The sequence below is a fragment of the Microcaecilia unicolor genome, chromosome 2, assembly GCF_901765095.1.
Source record: "Microcaecilia unicolor chromosome 2, aMicUni1.1, whole genome shotgun sequence".
NCBI lineage: Eukaryota > Metazoa > Chordata > Amphibia > Gymnophiona > Siphonopidae > Microcaecilia > Microcaecilia unicolor.
The window spans coordinates 189,164,793-189,177,266 of record NC_044032.1 but is presented as its reverse complement, the minus strand read 5'-3'; the positions used below and the strand labels follow the sequence as shown (position 1 = coordinate 189,177,266).

The window sequence follows — 12,474 nt, the reverse complement described above, 5'->3', positions numbered from 1 at the left end:
ATTCTGGGCGGGGTGGGGTTCTTGTGCCCACCCACTTTGGGGTCAGGCTATGCCCCTGGCACATGCATCTGGCTGCACACTATTCTATAAGGCATAGAGTCAAACTCCGTGCGTAACTCAAAAGGTCAGGGGCATTCCAAAAACTTGTTGCCAGGTGTCAGCAGGCATAAGTCTGGCACTTAAAGTTAAGAGGGGCAATCGGCCTTTATAGAATAGCATTTAGTGCCTATTTTTTCGGCACTCATTTTTTTACAAAGGCGCGGTAGCGTTTTTAGCTCACGCTAAATGCTAGAGGACCCATAGGAATATATGGATGTCTCTAGCATTTAGCGCACTCTTATTTTTAGTATGTGCTAAAAATGCTCGCACACCTTAGTAAAAGGCCCACTGAATCAGGTCCATAGTCTATAAACTAGGTGCACTATTGATGCCTAAATTTAGACACCAATTTATAGAATTACCTTTGACATGTATAAACTGAGATAAAATACTTGCTCCATGTGTAAGACCCTGACAATGTAAACTGTTAGCCAGATTTTAAATGGGATTTCTTGCACTTTTACATTGTTAAATGAGGTAGTCCCTTTCTTCAACCAAATACCCTAAAATCTCACCTTTGAAGCTTCTTTTAAATTGTGAACACTGGGTCTGGCTCTCCCCACTCATGCCTTTGTTGCTTTTATTTTGGAATTATTTATGCGTATATTATGTATATTTACTCCGACAGGAAAACAATTCAAATGGAACAAGCCTACATCAATAGGGATTAGCGAGAGAGCTTAATCCAAGGGAAAAAAGATAAGGAAAGAATATGGGGAAACAATCCACACAATACGAAACCTGCCATTATACAGGGCCTAATAAACTAAATCCTCACCTAAAACTGACTTTCACATTTACATAGTTCATTTATCTATAAGCAATTGTTCAAGCTGAACAGGATCATAAAATGCCAGCCTCGGGAAACATAATTAAGCTTCTACTTGTCTTCTCAGTGAGTTTTGAATAGGTTGTAAGCTTTATGGAGCAGAGACTATTTTTTCATGGAGGCCATGTTAGAAGTCTGCAGATTCTATGCATGTATAAATGCTGATTTTAGAATATGGTTATTTATACATATAATTGTCATGGGATGCACAGATTCAAAGGGGTATGCTCTGGATGACCCAGATGTTGATATTACCTCATCTCAACGACGGCAATGTACTTTATCTAAGGCTAAGTCTTAAACATCTTAAAAAGCTCCAACATATTCAGAAAACTGCACTGAGGTTAATATTTAGGCTACATAAGTTTACTAGTGTTTCACTATTTATGGCAAAATTACATTGGCTCCCTGTAGTCAAACGGTTTTTGTGTATGGTATTTTGCCTATGTTTCAAACTATCTATGGTTCTACTTCTAGAAACATGATGGCAGATAAAGGCCATATGACCCATCCAGTCTGTTGGGGGGGGGGGGGGGTTGCCGGGTTCTTGGGGCCTGGATTGGCCGCTGTCAGAGACAGGATGCTGGGCTTGATGGACCCTTGGTCTTTTCCTAGTATGGCGGTGCCTATGTGCTAATATTCCAACTCCTACCTAGACCTTGTAAGCAAAATAGAGCTTCACATGTGTCTGTCTGGCACGGTGTATGCTTGTGAAAGTTCAAAAATAATTACTTAGCTTGTTTTGCATTTGTGTGCTGAATTTATATAGTGGTTCAATTTATATAATATTATATAATAAAACGCACCTCCAACATTCTGAAGCTGACTGCATGGCTGAGGCATTCCTGCTCTCTGTATCCATCTCCTGAATTGACATCATGTACTTCCAAGTTCGTCACAAGCAGAAGTGACCAACCACAAGAGGTTTCTCGGCTTCAGAATGTTGGAGGTGCATTCTATTAAATAGGATTGGTCAGTTCTTTGAAGCACAGCCAGAGCTCAGCGTCCTGCACAGTAACGCTCAGACACCAGAGAGGGAGGGAGGGGGGGCCTGACACCAGAGGGGGGGAGGTATCTCTGTCACACACACACTCTCTCACAGTCAATGTCTTTCTCTCTCTCACACACAGTCTCTCACACACTCTATGTCTCACACTGTATCACATTCACTATGTGTCACACAGTCACTCACACACTCTCTTGATCTCATACACTCAGTCTCACAGAGAGTCTGTGTCTCACACACACTGTATCTGTGTGAAACACACTCTCTCTCTCACACTGTCTCACATACGCACTTGCACACACTCTCATTCTCACACACACACACTCTCTCACACAGACATACTCACACCCAGACTCACTCTCTCTCACACACACACACACACACACACTCGCACATTCACTCTCTCTCACACACACAGTCACTCTCTCAAACATACACACTCCGAGGAAAACCTTGCTAGCGCCCGTTTCATTTGTGTCAGAAACTGGCCTTTTTTACTAGTTTCATTATAAAACATAGAGGGCAGTAGACTAATTAATTGAGTGGAGGAGTGGCCTAGTGGTTAGGGTGGTGGACTTTAGTCCTGAGGAACTGAGTTTGATTCCCACTTCAGGCACAGGCAGCTCCTTGTGACTCTGGGCAAGTCACTTAACCCTCCATTGCCCCATGTAAGCTGCATTGAGCTTGCCATGAGTGGGAAAGCGCGGGGTACAAATGTAACAAAAACATATATACAACACACCATTTTGGAACCTACATTCTGTTGGATTATTTGTAGTAAATAATTAGCAGATTTTAGTACACACAGCTTCAGCTTTAGAAATGTTAATTTCTTTCTTCATCTCTCTCTCATTCACCCCTGAATAATTCACTGCTGAGTCACTTTAAAGTTGAAGTAACAAAACATCTGTTTACTCACAGTTTGTAGTTAGATTATAATCAGACAGGCTTATATATACATATTACTATACATTTGTCTTATCAGCTCCTTCCATGTGCTTAGATGGTAATGGATGCTCACACCACCATAGATCCTCTCAGGTTAGGAGAGATCATGAGCTCCATGTGCTCCATGTGCTGCATGTGCTGCATCTACTGTGTCTAACCCCCACAGGAAGTTGCATAGCTGTGTGACCTCTCTAAGTAATTCACATCAGAGGTCACAGAGTAATCACAGAGAAATAATAGGTGACAGGCAATGCATGTAAAATACAATACATTCCAACAAACCCCTTCTCATGCATAACTGTCATGCAATTATTTATTCATACAAAGTCCAAGCTTTATACGCAGATTCACAAAATGTTCTCTGGGTAACGGTTTGGTCATGATGTCAGCTGTCATCTCACTGGTGTGACAATAGTGTAGACTGATGACCCCTTCTTTCGCCAACTCTCGCACGTTGTGGTATTTCGTTGCGATGTGCTTGGTGCGTGACTGAACCTTGTCATTCTGTGACAGTCGGATGCAGCTCTGATTATCTTCCATTATCTGGATTGGTCTCTGTTCAGCTATACCAAAATCCAGCAAAAGTTTTTCAATCCACATCAGTTCTCTGCACGCTTCCGATACAGCCACATATTCAGCTTCTGTAGAAGACAAACTCACAATACTTTGTTTATGACTGGCCCATGAAATTTGTACATTTCCATACATAAACACATATCCACTTGTGGATTTATAATCAGAATGATCCCCTGCCCAATCTGAATCACAGTAACATATTAGTTTTGGATTACTATTGGCTGAAATCTTTAATTTACAATCAATGGTACCCTTTAAATACCTTACCATCCTTTTAACTGCAGTCCAATCTGATTTGGTAGGTGAGCTGACCCTTCTGCTCAAAATTCCTACTGCATTTGCTATATCAGCCCTGTATGTGGTAGCTAAATATAAAAGCTTACCTATGGCTGATCTATATTGGATGTTATCTGGTAAAGGTTCTCTTACTGTTTCATCCTTCAGAAAATCAGTGATCATGGGAGTGCTTACAACTTGGGCATCTTGCATACCTAAACTTTCAATAAGCTCATTTATTTTCTGCTTCTGGCTTAGAAGATAAGAACCATCATTTTGTTTCTCAATTTCTATACCAAGATAGTATGACACATTACCAAGTTCTTTTATCTCAACATTGAGGTTTAAACATTTTACAATGTCCTTGTACTCTTGCTCACTTTTGCTTGCAATGAGCAGATCATCAACAAAAGCTAAAATGTATGCATATTGTCCATTTGTGCACCTAGTGTACAAACATTTATCTGCTTCACCTTGCTTAAATCCTAAATTTGTCAATATTTCATGCAATTTTTCATTCCAACATTCTGCACTTTGCTTTAATCCATAAAGACCTTTGTTTAATTTACACACTAGCTGTCTTTGTTTTATATTTATGAAACCTGTTGGCTGTTCCATGTACAAGTCTTCAGTTATATCTCCGTGAAGAAACGCTGTTTTCACATCAATGTGGTTGACTTGCATGCCTTTTGAGACTGCAATGCTCAGAAGTGTTCTGATTGTCGTGTGTTTCACTACAGGTGCAAACACTTCATCAAAATCTTCTCCATATTTTTGAAGATATCCCTTTGCGACTAATCTGGCTTTATACCTTTCCACTTTTCCTTGTGCATTCCTTTTTAACTTGAATACCCATTTGCATCCTATAGCTTTCTTGCCAGGAGGTAATTTTGTAAGAATCCAAGTATTATTTTTATCCAATGCATCAATTTCTTCTTGTGCAGCTTTATGCCATTCAGCAGCTTCTTCTGCTGGCATTTTCTCAATCTCATCCCATGTTAAGGGCTCTTGAGCTTCTGCTGACTTTGTTAGGTAAGACAGTCTTGGGGGTGGAACACCTTTGTTTTCCCTGGATGAGCGTCTGACTACAGGTTGGTCTGACCTTTCTGCATCCTCTATATCTGAGAGTCCTTCTCCAATTGATTCCCCTTCTCCAACTGTACTGTCTTCTTCAATGATTCTTTCTGTGTCTGCTTCCTCTGCCTGTTCCTCGTTAGATACAGATGAGTTGCTTTCAGACATCTGCCTTGGTATGGCATTTATATACACTGGCATGTCTATTATGGTTCTAGTTTCATATTCTGGATGATAAGGCTCATCTGGGATAATCCAGCCTTTATCAACCCTTTTGTTTTCATCAAAATATGTAACATGTCTTATGCCAACAATGCCAGTTTTCAGATTCAAAATTCTATATCCTTTGTGTCCTGGAGCATAGCCAACTAAAATGCCCCTTTCTGTTGTGGAATCCAGCTTATGCCTTCTTTGCTTTGGTATATGAGCATATGCTGTACTTCCAAATGTTCTTATGTGTGACAGGTTTGGCTTCCTACCATGCCATGTCTCATGTGGTGTGCGCTCAGCGCCTTTAGTTGGCATTCTGTTTTGTAGGTACACTGCTGTGAGAATGGCTTCCCCCCATAGTCTTTTAGGGAGATTGCTATCTGACAGCATACATCTGGTCATTTCCACAATTGACCTAAATTTTCTCTCTGCAACAGAATTTTGCTCTGGTGTATAAGCTACTGTTGTGATATGTTGAATGCCTTCTTGTTCTAGAAATGTGCGCATGCTTTGTGAAATGAACTCACCACCATTGTCGGTCTGAAGAACCTTTGGTTTTCTTTCAAATTTATTGCTCACCATGGCTACGTATTTCTTCAGCATGTCTGTGACTTGACTTTTCTCTTTCAGCAAATAGGCCACACAATATCTAGAGAAATCATCCAAGAATATTAGCACAAATCTGTTATTTCCCAATGATGGGATATTAAACGGTCCACATAAGTCACTGTGTATTAAGTCCAGCACTTTATTACTCCTATTTCCTGTGTATGCAGGAAATGAGGGTCTCACACCATTTTGAGTAACACAGTCTATGCATTTCTCCATATTACCAGCATCTGCACTTATCTGAATGCCGGTGGCCAGTTGCTTACTGTAAAGATCCTGGATCACCTTAGAATCACGATGTCCCAGGCGGCGATGCCAGATTTCCAGACTACATTTACCATCATTCTTCCTTACTTGCGCCATATGTGAGGCTTCACCTGAAATGTTCAGCTTATAAACATCATTATGCATAAAAGCTTCAGCATACACTTCATCATTTTTAGAGATTGTGCACTTACTATTTTCAAAATGAATCACAAATCCCTTCTTATCTAATGTAGATACACTAAGCATATTGCAAACTGCTTGGGGAATATACAAGACATCACTTACAGGAATTTCTTTAACTTCATTAGACACTTTGCATTTTAAGAATCCAATCCCTTTTGCTTGGATCTTAGCAGTCCCTGCGTTTGCAGTTTTAAGAATACCTTCCTCTGGACACATTTCCTGAAAGAAATCTTTACAATTGGTTAAATGGCATGTGCTCCCCGAATCCAAAATCCAAGTACTTTCATTTGAATTATTATTTACCATAGTCAAAGATTTTTCTGCCATTAGAAAGCCCTTGTGTTTATCTTTGTCCTTCATACATTTCCTGGTTTGAAAATTCTTTAGTTCCATTGGCTTAGGTGAGCTAGAGGGAGTGTTTTGTGTTTCCTTACACCATTTAGATACATGTCCCTCCTTTCCACATGAGTAGCAAATCAGCTTGCCCTTGGGTGGAGTTTTCCCATAGCTCCGCCTTCCTCTGTTCTTTGCCAAGAAATTTGTTTCATTTCTCTCTGACTTGCTTTGAGAACACATCTCCTCAGAATCATTTATTATGCATTCCTGCCTTAGTTTTGATGTTGTCTGTTCAAAAGATTGCCCTTCAATGGCCTCATTTACAGACCTAAAAACATCAAACTTCTTTGATAGTGAGGTAAAAAGAAATGCTCTTTTCAATGCATCACACATGGGAATTCCAGAAAGTTCTAACTTTTGAAATGAAGACATAAGATGCATAATGTGATCATTACATTTACTTTTATCCCTTAATTTGGTTTCATTCAACTCTGCCAGCCAAATTGGTTGCTGCTTTGCATATGTAGTTGCATACATAGTTCTCAGTTTATATAAAATGTCCTTTGGTGTATCTTTTCCCTCCACTAATATGGCTTGTTTCTCTGAGAGAGCTTCCAAAAGCATGCACTTCACATAATAGTTTGCATTGTCCCATTCAGCCATATTTTCAGCTGTTCTGTCTTGGTCTAAGCATATATTTAATCCTTTTGCTCGAAGGAGACATATGAATCTTAATTCCCACTGCTGATAATTAAACTCAGTTAATCTAGGCACCTTGAGAGAATAGAAAAATGGTGAATTTCCTCCCTCAGCCATTTTCTTAGCCTTCTGTCTGCTGTGTGGGGGGAGAGAGAGACAGACTGAATCTTTCCTTTAAAACTTAAGAGAAAAATGTGGCTTTTTTTTTTTTTTTTTTTTTTGCCTGGTAATATTTCTCTTCTTTTTCAATTCCTGAGCCCTGGGCCCATAACCCTTTTGTTGGATTATTTGTAGTAAATAATTAGCAGATTTTAGTACACACAGCTTCAGCTTTAGAAATGTTAATTTCTTTCTTCATCTCTCTCTCATTCACCCCTGAATAATTCACTGCTGAGTCACTTTAAAGTTGAAGTAACAAAACATCTGTTTACTCACAGTTTGTAGTTAGATTATAATCAGACAGGCTTATATATACATATTACTATACATTTGTCTTATCAGCTCCTTCCATGTGCTTAGATGGTAATGGATGCTCACACCACCATAGATCCTCTCAGGTTAGGAGAGATCATGAGCTCCATGTGCTCCATGTGCTGCATGTGCTGCATCTACTGTGTCTAACCCCCACAGGAAGTTGCATAGCTGTGTGACCTCTCTAAGTAATTCACATCAGAGGTCACAGAGTAATCACAGAGAAATAATAGGTGACAGGCAATGCATGTAAAATACAATACATTCCAACACATTCAGTGAGTGGCCTTAAGAGTAGGATAATTTGAACACATCAGTCAATTTTAATGTCTAATGGCTAACTGAATGAAAAGTACTGTGTGATGTACACCATCCCTAGCACATTTCCATTTAGACAGCAAGTACTTTGATGTGGTGGAAATAACAAAGAAAGTAAGTATTAATTGTAGAATGAGTGATGTCGCTTCTTTTTTCTTAGAATGATGCCTGTGAAAAGAGCCCAGTATAGAAAGATGTATTGTAAATGCCTCAGTTATTTAGCTGGGCATAAATCTGCTGTCCATCTGTGCTCCATAGGCAACAATCATAAACCTTGATTTGACAGGCTATCAGAAAGAGTGTCTCCCATTTTTAAGGGAAGAGAAACAGAAACCTATTTACTAAGCTACAATAGCTGTTAATACAGCACCTAGGTCCGGATTCAGCACATGGCGCTGAAAAATAGGCGCCAGCAAAAATCAGCGCTAATCTATAAAGGGTGCTCTGGGATGAGCATCGGCCCATAGGTTTGCCCAGCAGCCAGGAGAACGCTAAATCCTGGAGCATTATGGGTAGACTGGTTCAAATGTATTAAGCACCTAGGTGAACCTTCAGCTTTGTGCCCCCTCCCCTGAGATTTTGATAATTATACCCAATAATCATAATCATCCCAACACCACTCCTCTCAGAATGATCCTGTAAAAATGCCTAGCTGGAAATACATACATATAATAAATACTTTTAAACTAGAAATACATAAATAAAATATAGAAATAAAGACTTTTAAACATTAAACTGTTTCATATATCTATAGATAGATATTTAGGAATAGCCAGCATAAGTATTGCCATACTGGGACAGACCAAAGGTCCATCAAGCCCAGCATCCTGTTTCCACAGTGGCCAATCTAGGTTAAAAGTACCCGGCAAGATCCCAGAACAGTACAATACATTTTATGCTGCTTATCCTAGAAATAACAAAAAATATGCACAGAGTGTATAGATGCAAATATAATAACCATAAGGGCTGTTAACTAAGGTGAGGTAGAGTCTCATATATACTTCATGATAGTATTTCTTTCACTCAACAGGTGAATCACTTATTTGTGTTCATTTCTTAATCATTGACTCAGCCTCCACCATCCTAAATCTGCTAACAAAATAGTATATAACTAGTGACTTTTACAACACCCTTAATGCGATAATGCACACTGCACTTATCTTAGGCAGGTTGGTGCGCTCTTAAACCACGACAGGTCCCCGTTTCATGTTCACTTTGTCAAGGGGGAGTGCCACCAAATCCGATTACTGCCTCGAACGTCTGTGTGTGCTTAATAATATGAAGGGCACCCATCTTTCGACACAAATCAGGAGATGCGCGTCCTTCTCTCAGGGTCGCCCAAATCAGCAAAATCGAAAGCCGATTTTGGGTGTCCCCAACTGCTTCCTGTCGTGGGGATGACCAAAGTTCCCGGGGGCATGTCGGAGGCGTAGTGAAGGCAGGTCTAGGGCGTAGCTGACAGATGGGCGTCCTCAAGTGATAATAGAAAAAAGAAGGCCGTCCCTGACGAACACTTGGCCAACCAGAGGGAATTGGGGATGACCTCCCCTGATTCCCCCAGTGGTCACTAACCACCTCCCACCCCGAGAAAAACAACTTAAAAAAAAAAAAAAAAAAAAAAAGTTTTTAAAGTGTATGGGTGAAGGACCTCCTTCGCTATGCCTCCGGCAGTTGAGGACGTCCTTCGCTGTTTATTTATTTAGATTTTGCTCACACCTTTTTCAGTAGAAGCTCAAGGTGAGTTACATTCAGGTACACTGGATATTTCTATGCCTCCGTCCCTGCAACAGCAGTTAAGGACGTCCTTCAATATGACAATGTCCAAAATGTGGATGTTTATGAGAAGGATGTCCATGCCTGGGACACCCCCTTTATTTATCTGGATTTTGGATCACAAGTAGCAACAGTGAGACTTGAACCAGCCACCTCTGGATTGCAAGACTAGTGCTCTAATCACTAGGCCACTCCTCTGCTTCTCCATTCCCTTGAAATTTGACCATCCCTGTGGGGGGGGGGGCAGTATGCAAGTCCCTGGGGGGGGGAGGTATGTGTGTGTCAGCTGAGGCATAACAAAGGCATGGACTTCTTCTTTCAAACATTTTAGATGTCCTTAACTGCCCCCCACAGGGATGGCCAAATTTCAAGGGAGTGGAGTGGCATGGAGTGGAGAAGTGGTCTAGTGGTTAAAATACTGGTCTTGCAAGCCAGAGGTAGCCAGTTCAAATCCCACTGTTGCTACTTGTGATCCAAAACCCAAATAAATTAAGGGGGTGTCAGAAGCCTATAAGGCATGGCTGTCCTTTTCACAGACACATCCAGGCATGGACATCCTTCTCACAAACATCCATATTTTGGACATCTTCAACTGCTGTCACAGGGATGGAGGCATATCGAAGGGCATCCTCAACTGCCGTTGCAGGGATGGAGGCATAGAAATATCCAGTGTACCTGAATGTAACTCATCTTGAGCTACTACTGAAAAAGGTGTGAGCAAAATCTAAATAAATAAATAGTGAAGGATGTCCTCAACTGCCGTTGCAGGGACAGAGGCATAGCAAAGGAGGTCCTTCACCCATACTCTAAAAAAAAAAAAAAAAAGACAAAAGTTTTTAAAGTTGTTTTTTTCAGGGTGGGAGGTGGTTAGTGACCACTGCATGCCTTTTTCCATTAAGTTAGTGCATCAGTTAGTCCACTGCAGTGCCCCCTAGGGTGCCCGGTTGGTGTCCTGGCATGTCAGGGGGACCAGTTCACTATGAATGCTGGCTCCTCCCATGACCAAATGACTTGGATTTTGTCGTTTTTGAGATGGGCGTCCTCGGTTTCCATTAACATCGAAAACTGGGGACGACCATCTCTAAGGTAAACCTAAATGTTGAGATTTAGGCGTCCCCAACCGTATTATCAAAACAAAAGATGGTTGTACCATGGAGCGATACAAAGGCATTATAACGTCCTCATTTTTGTTTTTTTAAAGTTTTTTATTTTATTTATTATATTTGTATCCCGCACTTTCCCACTAAAAGCAGGCTCAATGCGGCTTACATAGTAATAGGTAACACAGAATATTTGCTTTCTTAGCGGCCGCCGCACACTGAGCAGAGGGTTTCAACATGTCATCAACGATGACGCCTAGATCCCTTTCCTAGTCAGTGACTCCTACTGTGGAACCTTGCATCACGTAGCTATAGTTTGGGTTCCTCTTTCCCACAGGCATCACATTGCACTTGCTCACATTAAACGTCATCTGCCATTTGGATACAACTACAAAATTTTTTGTTTCTACATCTTCTGTCTTCTAGGATGGTGAAGTATAAAATAATTTTTCAATCCTCATTTTCTTTTACAGGGCTTAAATTCTGGAACAATCTTCCTATTATTCTTAGAAACATGGGGGCCCTCTTACAAAGGTGCGCTAAAAATTGGCCTGCGGTGATGTAAACGTGTTTTGGGCGTGCACAGAATCATTTTTCAGTGCACCTGTAAAAAAAAGCCTTTTTAAAAATTTTTGCCGAAAATGGAGGTGCAGCAAAATGAAAATTGCCGCGCATCCATTTTGGGTCTCAGACCTTACCGCCCAGCCATTGACCTAGTGGTAAGGTCTCATGCGGTAACCGAGCAGTAATGGTCTATGCACGTAAAATGCCGATTACTGCCCATGCGCCAGAAAATAAAAATATTTTCAAGCACACTTAGAGGGGCATAATTGAAAGAAAATGTCTATCTCCATGGGCGTTTATCTCCAAGAACGGGTCCGTGAAGGGGCGGACTGAACCGTATTTTCGAAAAAAATAGACGTCCATGTTTTATTCAACAATTTGTGAGCTGGGCGTTTTTGTTTTTCAGCGATAATGGAAAATGAAAGCGCCCAGCTCAAAAACGAATAAATCCAAGGCATTTGTTCGTGGGAGGGGCCAGGAGTCGTAGTGCACTGGTCCCCCTCACATGCCAGGACACCAACCGGGCACCCTAGGGGGCACTTTTACAAAAAAAAAAAAAAAGGTAAAACAGCTCCCAGGTGCATAGCACCCTTCCCTTGTGTGTTGAGCCCCCCAAATCCCCCTCAAAACCCACTGCCCACAAGTCTACACCATTACTATAGCCCTAAGGGGTGAAGGGGGGCACCTACATGTGGGTACAGTGGGTTTGGGGGGTTGGACGACTAATAAGCATTAAGCAGCACAATTGTAACAGGTAGGGGAGGGATGGGACTGGGTCCACCTGCCTGAAGTCCACTGCACCCCCTAATAACTGCTCCAGTGACCTGCATACTGCTGCCAGGGAGGTGGGTATGACATTTGAGGGTGAAAATAAACAGTTGTGAAGCGGCATATTTTGTGGTGGGAGGGGGTTTGTGACCACTGGGGGAGTCAGGGGAGGTCATCCCCGATTCCCTCCAGTGGTTATCTGGTAATTTAGGGCACTTTTTGGGGCCTTATTTGTGGAAAAACAGGGTCCAGGAAAAGTGCCCTAAATTCTCGCTAAAAACGCATATTTCTTTTCCATTATCGGCGAAAGGCGCCCATCTCTGATCGGCCGATAACCACGCCCCAGTTCCGCCTTCACCATGCCTTCG

General features: G+C 41.3%; 1 protein-coding gene across 2 annotated transcripts in view; it reads right to left on the bottom strand.

The window, feature by feature from the left end:
* CTXN3 (cortexin 3) overlaps window positions 1-12,474 on the bottom strand; it is a 55,760-nt gene that overhangs the window by 17,939 nt on the left and 25,347 nt on the right. The window lies entirely within an intron of this gene.